The following is a 13,226-nucleotide window of genomic DNA, read 5'->3' on the forward strand; positions in this document are numbered from 1 at the left end:
AGGGGGCATATGAGCAAGGATTGTAGGGTGGTGCAGAAAGTGTGGCAGCCCAAGAAGAATCATGTTCAGAATGAGAAGTTGCAGGATACTCGGGTGATGAATGATAATGGGAATGAGGAGGTCGACAATGATGAGTGGAAGCCTTCTCGGGAGAAGCATAGAAGTAAGGCTCTTGGTGAGACAATTGCTTGTCCTGTACCTATCAGGAATTCCTTTGCAAACTTACAGTTGGATGAGATAGTGCAATTTGGAGATGTGAATGAATCTGAAATGGGGATCTTGGGTGCTACTCTTGGGAAGAGAGTAGAATTAAACCCAGATCATGGATAGTGTTCTGATTTAGAATATTAGGGGCTTAAATAGCCCTGAGAAGCAGAAGAAAATTGGTAATTTCCTTTTGCAGAATAAGATTGGGTTATGTTGCTTGCTGGAAACTAAAATAAAAGTGGGGAATTTCCCTATCATTCATAATAGTATGTTTCAAGGGTGGTGTTTAGCCACTAATTTTAGTAAGGTGAAAGGGGGGAGGATTTTAGTGGCTTGGTTACCTGGTTTTTTTCAGGTGAATGTTGTGCATACTGAGAGACAATTGATGCATTTAACTGTTAAGAACCTGACAGGTAATGTGTCTTTTTCTTTCACAGTTGTGTATGGCATGAATGATGGGAAAGAGAGAGGAGCTTTGGGAAGGTATTAAAGGAATTCATGATAATTTGATGGGTCCTTGGGTGATTTCTGGAGATTTCAACTGTCCTCTCAATTTTGAGGATAGATTGGGCAGAAGTATTTCTCAGGGGGAGGTGATGCATTTTAGAAATTGTGTGCATTATTGTGGTTCAAGTGATTTGAATAAGATGGGGGCTACTTTCACTTGGAATAACAAGCAGCTGAATGAAGATAGGGTCTATAGCAGAATTGATAGAACTTTGATTAATAAAGATTGGGGTATTCAATACCCTGATTCTTATGTTCATTATATGCCAAAACTTTGGTTTGATCATTGTCCAGCAGTGATGAGATTAGTTGATCAGCATTCCCAGAACAGAAAGTCTTTTAGATTCTTGAATGGGTGGGTTGAGCATGATACGTTTCAAGATATTGTTAAGGAAGTGTGGAGCACTAATGTGAAGGGTATCCCAATGTATAGGATGCTTGTGAAATTAAAGAAGCTTAAGTATGAATTGAAAAAGTTGAATAGAGTGGAGTTTTCTGAATTGGATGTGAGATACTGGAAACTAAAAGGTGAGATTGGTGAGATTCAGGATAAGCTGCAGAAGTGTCCTGATAATGAAAATCTGAAAAGTTCTGAAGCTGTGAAGTTAAGTGAGTTTTGTTAAGTGAAAAAGCATTATTTTGCTGAGTTGAGACAGAGGGCTAAGATTAATTGGCTGCAAGTAGGGGATGATAATACTGTCTTTTTCCACAGAAGTATTAAATTGAAAACTTTTAAGAAAAAAGTTGTGGCTGTGAAGAATGAGATGGGGGAGGTGTGTGATAGTCCAGATAGCATTGTTAAAGGTTTTGTGGACTATTATAAAAAGCTTTTGGGTACGGATGTTGGGGATAGAGTGATTGTTAATGTTGATGTGGTGAAAAAAGGGTATGTGCTTACTGAGGAGCAAGTAAAGCTTATTGATCTTCCCTTTACCAAGAAAGAGGTTAAGGCAGCTTTATTTTCAATCCCTGATGATAAAGCCCTAGGTCCTGATGGGTACTCTAGCTGCTTTTTCAAGAAAGCTTGGGGGATTGTTGGGGAGGAGTTTACTGAAGCAGTGTTGAATTTTTTTTTAGAATGGTAGGTTGATTAAGGAAGTGAATTGCACTACTCTTTCTCTGATTCCTAAGATTGAGCAACCTGAGTCTGTGGTTGATTTTAGACCCATTGCATGCTGTAATATGGTTTATAAGTGCATTACTAAGCTCTTGTGTTTGAGACTGAAAGTAGTGCTTCCTGATCTTATTTCTCATTCTCAGACTGGTTTTGTGGAAAATAGACAGATCATCCATAATATAAGTATTATTCAAGATTTGGTCTATAATAATGGAAGAAAGAATGCTCCAAGTAGTTGTTTGTTGAAAGTTGATATTAAAAAATCTTATGACTCAGTTAAATGGGACTTTCTTGAGGAAATGCTTAGTGCTTTTGGCTTCCCTGGAAAGTTTGTCAAGTTAATAATGACTTGTGTTTCTACTTCTGCTTTTTCTTTGAATATAAATGGTGGTTTGGAAGGTTTTTTTCAAGGCAAAAGGGGTTTGAGGCAGGGGGATCCTATGTCTCCCTTGCTGTTTGTGCTCTGTATGGAGTACTTGTCTAGACTTTTGATGTGTGTGGGTGAAGATAAAAGGTTCCAGTTTCATTCTAAGTGTAGAAAGTTGAAGCTGAATCATTTAGTGTTTGCAGATGATCTCATATTGTTTAGTAAGGGTGATAAAAAGTCTGTCTCTCTGCTTTTAAGAAGCTTAGCCACTTTTGCTGCTTCTTCCGGTTTAGTTGCTAATAGTGGTAAATCGAATCTTTATTGCTGCAACATGAATCCTGCTGAGAAGAAAGAAATCATTGAGGAGTCTGGGTTTAAATAAGACTTTCTGCCTTACAAGTATCCACTAGTGGAAAAAATCTCATTCGTAACAGGCTATTTGTAACGGGCAAAGCTTTGTCCGTTACAATTAAGATATTCGTAACGGGCAAAATAGAGTCCGTTACGAATACTTATTTATTCGTAACGGGCAAAATAATGTCCGTTACGAATACGTATGTATTTGTAACGGACAAATTAGTGCCCGTTACGAATAAATAAGTATTCGTAACGGACACTATTTTGCCCGTTACAAATACTATATTACACGTACAAATGCCCAAACTTGGCCCAACTTGGAGGAGCCCATTAGGCTTTTTATTAGGGTTTCACGGCTATCACTCCCTCTCTCTCTGGCCTCTCCTCTCCTCTCCTCTCCTCCCTGTCATTCACCTGTTTTTCTCATTTCGAACTCAGTCTTCTCTCCTCTCCTCCATCAATCTTAGAGAAAAAATATTTAAATTCGGGGTTTTGATTTGCTTGATAGATCCAAGGGTTTATTAACGGGGTTGCGCCAGATCCTTCTCAAGGTTTTTCCTCAATGCTACCAGAAGAGACGGGGGTATATTGACGGGGGTTTCAAATTTGCGCAACAATTTCTGGGCAGCGTGTTGTTGTGGTTCGTTGCGAAGAGATCGCACTTTCTGGTGGTCTTATTAGGCAGAAGATGAAGTATCTTCGTTTTCTTCGTAAGAGGATGAACACCAAACCTTCTCATGGTCCTATTCATTTCTGTGCTCCTTCTAAGATCTTCTGGCGTTTTGTTTGAGGGTATTTCCTACTTTTCTCTGGATTTTTTGTTTTTCGATCTATTTTATTTGGTATTTTATATGTTTGATTGATACATAATGATATAGGATTGCTTCTATGTTTGAGAAATGTAATTTGTTTCATGATTTTTTTGCGATTTTTCACTTAATTTATTTATGCTTGAAAATTGGATGTGAATTTATATAATTTTACTATACTACTATAATGACATTTCTAATTTTGTGTTTTGGGTTGCTTTTTTTTGGGAGAAATTTCAGTTTAATGTGTCGGCTATAATTTTTTTTTATTTATTTTTTAAAAATTGGATATATCTATAGCGAAATTTCTGCGAATGGAGACTGATTGGATTTATCATAATAATGTCCTTTTCTTTTTATTTTTTTTGTCTATTTTGTTTTTTTTTGGGTTAGTGAAAAAATAGTGACCTTGTATTATAAATCTGTGGCTTAATCTATGGGTAATAACTAATAAGTCAAAGTATTGATAAATTGTGTTTATTTCCATTTTTGAGCATCTTTTATGATTATTTTTTTTCATTATATTGACTGTTTCTATGTGTATCTGAAAAAAATTAAATAATAATTTTTGGATTTTTTTTTTTAGGTTATGTGTGTGTTGATGTGTACTGTGGTAGAGTTGATGAAGGAGAGATTTGCAAAGTTGTTGTTGGGAGGGGACATGTCTGGTGGTGGAAAGGGTGTTTGTACTGCTCTTGCTATCTCAAATGCAATTACCAATCTTGCTGGTATAATTACTTTGTTTTATTTAACATTGTTTGATTTTTTGTTGTCTAGTATGTTGATGAATTTTTAGTCTGATTTTGGTTTGTTTGTTGAAATTGGGTAGCTACTGTATTTGGGGAGTTATGGAGATTCGAGCCAATGGCGTCGTAGAGGAAGAAGATGTGGTGCAGAGAAATGGAGTGGTTTTTATGTGTGAGTGACTCGATTGTTGAATTAGTCTCGCCGGTACAAGAGTTTCCTGGTGGGGGTTCATTTGAGGTCATGGCAACGAGGCCGAATACAAGTACTATGTTATCTTTATAAGATATTCTTGCCTTTCTTTGCTATAGTTATTATCAAATTTAAAGTCTTTATTTTGGGTTCTTGTTTGTTATTAAATGTAGATAAAATTGGATTTGTTTTCTAATTATCAATATTGTTGTTTGACTATCTTTATTTGTGGTTTTTGTCATATTATCTGAATACAAATTGAATTAGTTAATATTGCATGAAATTGTAAATATATTTAATTTATTGGGTAGGACTACTTTAATAAATAAATTAATCATGAATTTTGAGTTGAGTGGTGAAGGGGAGTCAACATTTTATATTTACATTACTCCCTCCATCCCTTAAAGATCGGCCCATTCTAGGGGTACAGCTTTGTAGTTATAGTTTTATAACTGTATAAGGATTTCCTGAGAAATTTTTGGTTAGATGTTCCGCTGTGAGCATTTTTGTGGAAGCATACTCCAACGCAAATATTATGGAAAGCATACTCCAATGTAGTAATAGTCATAATCACCTGTCAATCTAAGTAGGTTGCAGTGGTGAGGAAGTGATATGTGTTTAGGCTATTGTAGAGGTTGCTCTAGGTTAGTGCATTAGTGCAGCAGATAAGCAGGCAATGGACTGACTATTTATCTGAAATGTATCAGTTTCTATGTTACCATGGGGAGTAATATTGCTGCTAGTCTTCTATATGACGATGATGGAAGGCTAACTTCATTATATACAAGCCCTGCCTTCCCCACCCCCACCCAGAAATTTCCCTTCTTATGCAACTGTTACTTCGCAATCATTTTTATTGGTACAAGAATACTATATTTGGGGGAAATTGAGAGCCATTTGAGTTCAGGTATTGTCAGATTGCTGGCTTTGAATTTTTTTTATTATTTTTTTTTTTTTTTATAGAGATTAATAGATGTTTATACAAACATATGAAGACAGTCCAACCATATTAATAGCATAACAGGAGAGTGAGAAGGCTGGTGGGTTGGGAGGTTAGTCTGAGAGGTATAATATGTAGCTAATTCTTTAACTCTTAAATCAAGATTCATTCTACTTCATGTTTTATTCTGGATGGGCATGCTAGTAAAATGGAGGGAGGTTTAATTTGTCAGCTTGGGTCTAAGTAGCTCCTCTATTTATGAAGATTAATTTGTTACTTTCATTACATTTTATCTTTCTTGTTCTGTAAATCTTTTGAGAGAACATTGGTTTCTTAGAAACCAGGATATTCTCCCTAACAAATTTGGGGGGATAAAAGGTCTGACCACTTTAATAAAGCCCAGTAAATGAACATTTGATGAACTTTTTGAAAGATACATCTGTTTCTAAAAGTTCATAAGTTTTTGTTCATGGTGTGTCGTAGAGATTTTACATTACTCGCTAGATGTCAGCTAGAGTTTCCAGATAGATTCAAGCAAAGGCAGAAAACTAGTAACTCAATTAACCGGAGTAATAAATTAAGGATTTATACCATCAAGTTACAATTTGCTCCATAGATCTTTTACCAATTCAAAAGTGAATTTTTTGAGGCACATTCAGAATTGAATTTTCCCATCCCAAAGTAATGATAATCGAAGTATGAAAACAGATTAACAGATGTTGAGTGATGATTCAGATGTATAAGTTTGCAAGAAAATGGAAGCCTCGTAGCAAAAGTATATGTGTCTTGTTTTGCTGTCTTTGTGAATTTTATTGATTTGTTTTCTTTTGTTGGAGTATAATCTGTTATGTTTGTATGGGCAACAGGTAGCAATCCTATTGATGTTACGGATTCATGTTGGGAGATGTATGTCATTGTTCAGAAGATAGCTGACCCAGAGGGAGACCGGAGTAGATTGCTATAAACAGCTCTAGATATGAGCAAGATACAGTTTAACAAGGTACTTCGTCATCAATGCCCCATAATTTGCTGCATCATTGCTAATTACCCCAGATGTAATATTGTATTGTTGTTCCCACTTGGATTTAAAATTCACAGTTAAACAAAGTGATGAAAGTTTTTGCCATGTGATTGTTGGAAGGCATGCATTTCTTATACTGAAAAGTACTCAAAATTTTGCATTTATCTTGTCGTGCAGGATGTTGGGCAAGCAATGCGGCAAAGCTACTCAAGAGTTTTGGAGAGCTTAGCATTTACATTATGGCTAGAATAGACGATTTATTATTTTAGGTAGTCTTATATATGTAAACGTGTTTAATTATTATTACAATGATTTGCTTTTGCTTTGTTTTAGTTTTAGTTAATAGGAAATAATTAAAGCAGCTTTTCTTGATTGTATATTATTCGGTAATTATTAAGTGTATACTGTACTTGTATATATATATATATATATATATTTGATTAATTTATAAAATAATTTTTCAAGCTAGTTGTCCAAACATGTGCTGGATTTTTTTTTAATTGGATCTCATAGTATTCGTAACGGGCAGAAGTTGTCCGTTACGAATAACGGGGTTATTTGTAACGGGCTTTTCAGGTGCCCGTTACGAATAACGGGGTTTTTATAACGGGCAGAACCTATCCGTTATGAATAACGGGGTTATTCGTAACAGACACCTGAAAAGCCCATTACGAATAACCCATTATTCGTAACAGACAGCGCCCGTTACGAATAAGAAAGGCCATCCGTAACGGCCACATATGTAACGGCCGCTGCCCATTACGGTTGGGCAGTTTTTGCCCGTTACGGATGACCTTTTTTGCACTAGTGATCTTGGGGTTAGTGTGAGCTCCAAGAAGTTGAATAAGATTGATTGTCAATGTCTTATTGACAAAATAACAGCTAGAATTAGGTCTTGGGGGTCTAGAACTCTCTCATATGCAGGAAGGGCTCAACTTGTTAATTCTGTACTGCTGTCTCTGCATTCATATTGGGTTGCTATCTTTATTTTACCCAAGAGTGTGATGGATGGGATTGTTTCAGTTTGCAGATTCTTTCTGTGGGATGGGAAGGCTGTTTCTAACAGGGTTCCTCCCATTTCTTGGGATTTTGTGTGTAGGAGTAAAAAACAAGGTGGGCTTGGTATTCATGATTGCTATCTTTGGAATTTGGCTGCCTTGGGGAAGCAAGTTTGGAATTTTGCTAGTAATCAGGACAGTCTTTGGGTAAAATGGATCAATCACTTGTATATTAAAGATAGAAACTGGAAAAGGGTTCCTTGTTCTAATTCTGCTAGTTGGAGTTGGAAGCAGTTTTGCAAGTTGAAGGAAAAGTTTAAAGCTGGTTATTCTGGCAGTAAGTGGCTAGCTACTGGAAGGGATTACACAGTTGCTAGTGGCTATAATTGGCTGAAAGAGGATCATCAGGAGTGCCTTGGTGTAATTGGGTCTGGAATAGAATGAATATTCCAAGACATAGCTTCACTAGTTGGATGATTGTATGGAGAAGAATCAGAGTCAGATCGAGATTGGCTAGATAGGCGTTATTGATGTTTCAGACTGTCCTTTGTGTGGTTTAGTCGATGAAACATTGGATCATTTGTTCTTTGAGTGTCAGTACACTAAGGAATGCTGCAAGTTTATTGACAATGTGACTGGATACAAATGTGACCCTAGTACTTTGGAGAGTTGTAATGACAAGGTGCAACTTATTCCAGGAAGATTTAGAAGACAGGTGATTCAGAGCTGTTATGTTGGGTTGTTGTATTCTGTTTGGCAGCAGAGGAACAAGGCTATGTGGGAGCTTTGTCTTCAGAGTCCCCAACATGTGATGGAGAACTTGCTGGGGGATATTTACCATAGAATTAGTGTGGTAATGCCTAAGAAAACGAGTAAGAAGGATAGGGAGTGGTCTAGATGTTTAATCACTAAGTTTTGATCTCTGATGTCTTGTAGTTCCTGTTTGTGTTTTTGTTTTTGGTTGCTGTTCCTGTAGCCTGTTGTTGTTCTGGCTTTTTTGTTGGGAAACCCGTAATGGGTTCTTGTTTTGGTGTAATTTTTCTAGTGTTAATATAATTTTACCTTATTTCAAAAAAAAAAAAAAAAAATAACCAGCCCAAGCCAAAATTATATATGTTCCTTGTAAAAAGTAAAACCATAAGGATCACTTTTATTAGGTGTAGCCGCTGCTCCATACTCCTCTTTCTCTCATCTTCTCTCTTTAAGGGCTTCAAAGTTCAATATCCTAAGGTAAATCAATTGCCAAAATCAATTTTCTCTCTCTTCAACTCTCAAGAAATCAATTCCTAAATACTTTGCAAGTTGCAAGTGCATCCTCCTCCACGTCTTCCTCTCCTTCACGGACATCAAGCTTCAAGTTGCAAGTGCTCAAACTTCATGTGCTCCTACCTTTCATTGGATAATGCTTGTTGTTTTTACTAATTTCGAATTTTATCATACGTTATTGTACATATTGTTTTAATTTTCGATTTTTGTTGTTGTAATATTAAATTACAAGTTTAATACCTTAATATTGTTATTAATTTCTATTGTTGTTGTTTTGTTGATATATATTGTATACGATTCACATAATTTATACGATCTTATATATTCATATAATCTATACGGTTCACCTGATTGAAGCACTGGACAAATTATTATTTGAAGATAAAAATCAGGTCAGTTTCAGACTACTTTCAGTAAAAAAAAAAAAAAAAAAGGGTCAAATAAGGTCAATTTCGTGTTGACTCGAACACGAAAATATCACGTTCATTTCAACCCAAAATTAAAAGTTAAATGGATTAGGTTTGGATTGGGGGTACTTGACCCGAAATTAGTCGACCGAACACGAACCTGACCTGACCTGGCATGGGTTAGTGTTAAGGTTCTCTGACTCGTATGATTTTGTACACAAACATGAGAATGACATGATATGGCACGTATTCCAGCTCTATACAGAGATATGTGAGATTTTATATAATACAAATGCATGTTATATAATATCAATTCAACCTATCAGGGAAGATAATTTTATACAATACATGACATTACTTATTTAATTTACTTGTATATCTTCGAGAACCTTGATATATTCTATATCACTTGTAACAAATTTAAAAATGGAAGCAAGGACAAAGTCCATGATTATTTAATATTTGAACCTACGTAAATTATATTTGGCACCACATATAATACCTTATACTTCATATTAATTTTGAGAACGACTTATCTTAACCTTAAAACCATTTTTCATACGAAGAAGTATAGAGAGATCGAGGATAGGATAATATCCTTGTACGGTCTCTATATTGTAGTGTTGGATGATGAAGGCAGCTATAATCTTCATTTGGGTGAAAACCATTTGCTTTCCCATGCAAGACCTTGGCCCTGCACTAAACACCGCAAACTTGTACGATGGCTCACGTTTAATCGTTCCACCTTCAGTTATCCACCTTTCGGGCTTGAACTCGTTGCAGTCTTCTCCCCATATCGATTTCATCCTTCCCATCACGTACGTGTTGATGATAATTTCTGTATTTGGATTCACTTGATGACCACTAGGAAGGGTGTCTGGCTCAACTGGTGACTTGTGATTGTATACTAATGCTGGATAAAGTCTTAATGATTCACATATTGTAGCATGAAGATATATTAGCTGGTCGCTAAGCTCTTTAAAGTTGCTTAGAAACCTATCATAGTTATTGTTTACTTGTATCATTATTGCATCTAGCTCCATTTTAATCTTGTTAACAACTTGTGGGTTGTTTGAGAGGATGTAAAAAAACCAAGTCAATTCAGTACTTGATGTCTCTCCTCCGGCTAGATAAAAGCTTGAAATTGTATCCCTTAAAAATTTATCATTGTCACCGTGGCTCTTTGACCTAATATAGTTTTCATCGGTATCCATAAATAAGGTCAATAGATCTACTCTACTTACCTCTATTTCATTATCCTTTGGCTTAGATGTTGCATTCCTCATTTCTTCTCTCTTCTTATTAATGCACTTGTAAATAAAGTCGTCAAGGATTTCCATTGCTTGTTTAACCTTCTTCTCCGCTCCTACGTTTAACCACCTTTGGAATTTCCATATGCATGTTGGAACAACATGACGAAGGAAAACACCATGCTCGCCATCAGACACCGCCTTTAAAAGTGGAAAATCAGGCAAATCAATTGAAAGAGATTCCGGATCATGGTCCATCATGATCTTACTCATTGTATCATACATGAACCTTAAGAATACGTCTTGTAGGTCAATCTCAATCGCGTGCTTAGAAACATGGTCAAGGATGGGAATGAGTCCATTCTCCACTTTATTCCACGTTACATTGATCAACGAACGATGGAATTGAGGATGATGGAGAAAAGAATGAGCCACATTTCGATGGTAACTCCATATATCTGAATCCGAGTTAAGGATTCCGTCTCCGAGGCCCTCAAAGATTTCTTTAAATTTGGAACCTTTAACATAATTTTCAAATTTTTTGCTATATATATGGTTAAGGTTAGTAGGATCAACGGTTGCTAGAATGTGCATGTTGGTTAACCAAGGCCCTATAAAATGGAAGGTCATGTTAGAATTTTCCATAATATGAAAAATAAAGTCATTAATATTATGGACGTTTTTGAGGAGTGCAGGAAGCATCCCAACAAGGGGCCAATTAGTTGGGAGCCCATTTTTGTTGCGAAAGAAACAGCAAAATAAAGCAAACAAAAGGAGGATTAGTGTATTGAGCAACATGTAATAACCCATTAGGAAGTACAATATGTGTTTAGGTTTTGCTTGTTTGGTAGGAGTTTGGTTTATGAATTATATGGCAATGTACGTACTTTTATGGACGAGATTTTTGTAATATTAATGGTGTAGACAAAATATTAATGTAACATGTAAGATTAGAAATGCTATTATTATCACGTCTAAATCAAGTGTATTGTCAATATCCCGTCAAAAAAAAAAAAAAAAGTGTATTGTCAATATTAATATGAGTAATTTAATGAGACGCAAATAAATGTATATAGCTAAACTCCCACCTACTAATACGTTTTCAAATGTGTTTAATTCACCTAATAGTTCTGAATTATTTTTTAAATAAGAAGATAAAATATTTATGCTTATTTTTTAGTGAAATAGGTTAAGCTAAGACACAAACTTTCTAGTAGGCACACTGATGACGATCTTCTAAGGTCACAAATTCACAACATAATATCATTTTTTTTTAATTAAGAAGGCTAAACAAGAAGTATTTCTTTTTTTTGGCAATATAATTCAACTGCCTCCGTATTTTATTACTTGCTCCATAAAAGGTAGTAATATAAATTTTGAATATATGGATGTAAGCAGTGACAGATTTAGAATTTCCGATAAGAGGTAGTAATAAAATACGGAGGGAGTAGTAGACAAGGTTGTTAGGATCAGAATTCTATCTTGGATCGATGAGGTGTGTGGGATCAAATCGATAAAATCGGATCGTAGGATCGTAAGATCCTACTTAATAACGAATAATCTATAACTTTATACTAAAGGCGAAACCAGGAATGACACATGTCATCTCCTGGTTAAAAAATTTCCCTCCAAAAGATTTTTTTTTTTTAAATTTTAATTTTTTTGGCCAAAGCTTCTTAAAGAAGTTTTTAATACAAACTATGCTATAATATTTCATTTCCTATTTGATAAGTATATTCTATTTGTACACATTCAAACAAAGATATTATTTTTTTATACAATAATATGCAATAAAAGTTTGCTATCTATAACCTTGTAATGTAATTCATAGTTATTTTTATTAGTCGTGCATACATTATTCTATCTGTTTTCTTTAGTGTGATAAATTTTAATTTTAATTAATTTATTTTTTTTATAATTACAGAACTTTCATCCTATTTTGCAATTAGGTATAATTTTTTATAATTAAATAATAGTGTTAAACTAATGATAATTATTAAGTATTAAAAATTACCGTGCATGGCACGGGACTTAACCTAGTCTATAACTTTATACTAAAGGCGAAACCAGGAATGACACATGTCATCTCCTGGTTAAAAAATTTCCCTCCAAAAGTTTTTTTTTTTTTTTAAATTTTAATTTTTTTGGCCAAAGCTTCTTAAAGAAGTTTTTAATACAAACTATGCTATAATATTTCATTTCCTATTTGATAAGTATATTCTATTTGTACACATTCAAACAAAGATATTATTTTTTTATACAATAATATGCAATAAAAGTTTGCTATCTATAACCTTGTAATGTAATTCATAGTTATTTTTATTAGTCGTGCATACATTATTCTATCTGTTTTCTTTAGCGTGATAAATTTTAATTTTAATTTATTTATTTTTTTTATAATTACAGAACTTTCATCCTATTTTGCAATTAGGTATAATTTTTTATAATTAAATAATAGTGTTAAACTAATGATAATTATTAAGTATTAAAAATTACCGTGCATGGCACGGGACTTAACCTAGTATTATATATTATGCTATAAATTGACATAAAAACATTTCTTCTAAGGGGTTTTAATGCTAAAAGACATTGGTTTGCTTATGAAAGGTTGATCTTCATCTAGCATAGCTTTGTCCGTAAGGTAGTTAGAAGATTAATAACACAATTCTAAATTGTTAAATTATGTGCAAATTAAATTTATTAAGAATGAAACCTTAACTATGACATTTGCAAGTTGTCAATTGATAAACTCATATTCGTGTCTCGGATTTCCTAATTTATTAGCGATAATTATTGAGTACATTAACTTTAATTAGGTGCATATAACCTAATGAGTAATAAAAAAATATTTTAAAATAAATTAAAGTCTCATATTATAGTAAAATGTTGGATTGGATTGTAGGATCATAATAAAATCGTAGGATCGATCGTGTTGAGTTCCTACCACGCATAATTAATAACTGAGTAGGATCGTAATAAAATCCTACAAACTTTAAAATCCTACCAAAGATCCAGATCGATCACGCAATTTTGGATCGTAGAAT

The 13,226-nt window shown here is 34.4% G+C and overlaps 1 long non-coding RNA gene and 1 pseudogene across 2 annotated transcripts; one reads left to right on the top strand and one right to left on the bottom strand.

Moving 5' to 3' along the window:
* The first annotated feature begins 2,952 nt into the window (after positions 1-2,952).
* On the top strand, positions 2,953-6,725 carry LOC145617236 (uncharacterized). Of its 2 annotated transcripts, XR_014107688.1 has the most exons (5): positions 2,953-3,347; positions 3,951-4,092; positions 4,194-4,373; positions 6,107-6,240; positions 6,439-6,725. It is a non-coding gene; the product is annotated as an uncharacterized LOC145617236 (long non-coding RNA). The 2 variants fall into 2 exon arrangements; XR_014107687.1 differs by lacking the exon at positions 2,953-3,347 and having other exon boundaries at positions 3,354-4,092.
* Positions 6,726-9,447: 2,722 nt separating this feature from the next.
* On the bottom strand, positions 9,448-11,026 carry LOC145625390 (alkane hydroxylase MAH1 pseudogene; annotated as a pseudogene).
* Between the last annotated feature and the right edge of the window lie 2,200 nt (positions 11,027-13,226).

This window comes from Chenopodium album, chromosome 3 (genome assembly GCF_948465745.1).
Source record: "Chenopodium album chromosome 3, dcCheAlbu1.1, whole genome shotgun sequence".
Classification (NCBI taxonomy): domain Eukaryota; kingdom Viridiplantae; phylum Streptophyta; class Magnoliopsida; order Caryophyllales; family Amaranthaceae; genus Chenopodium; species Chenopodium album.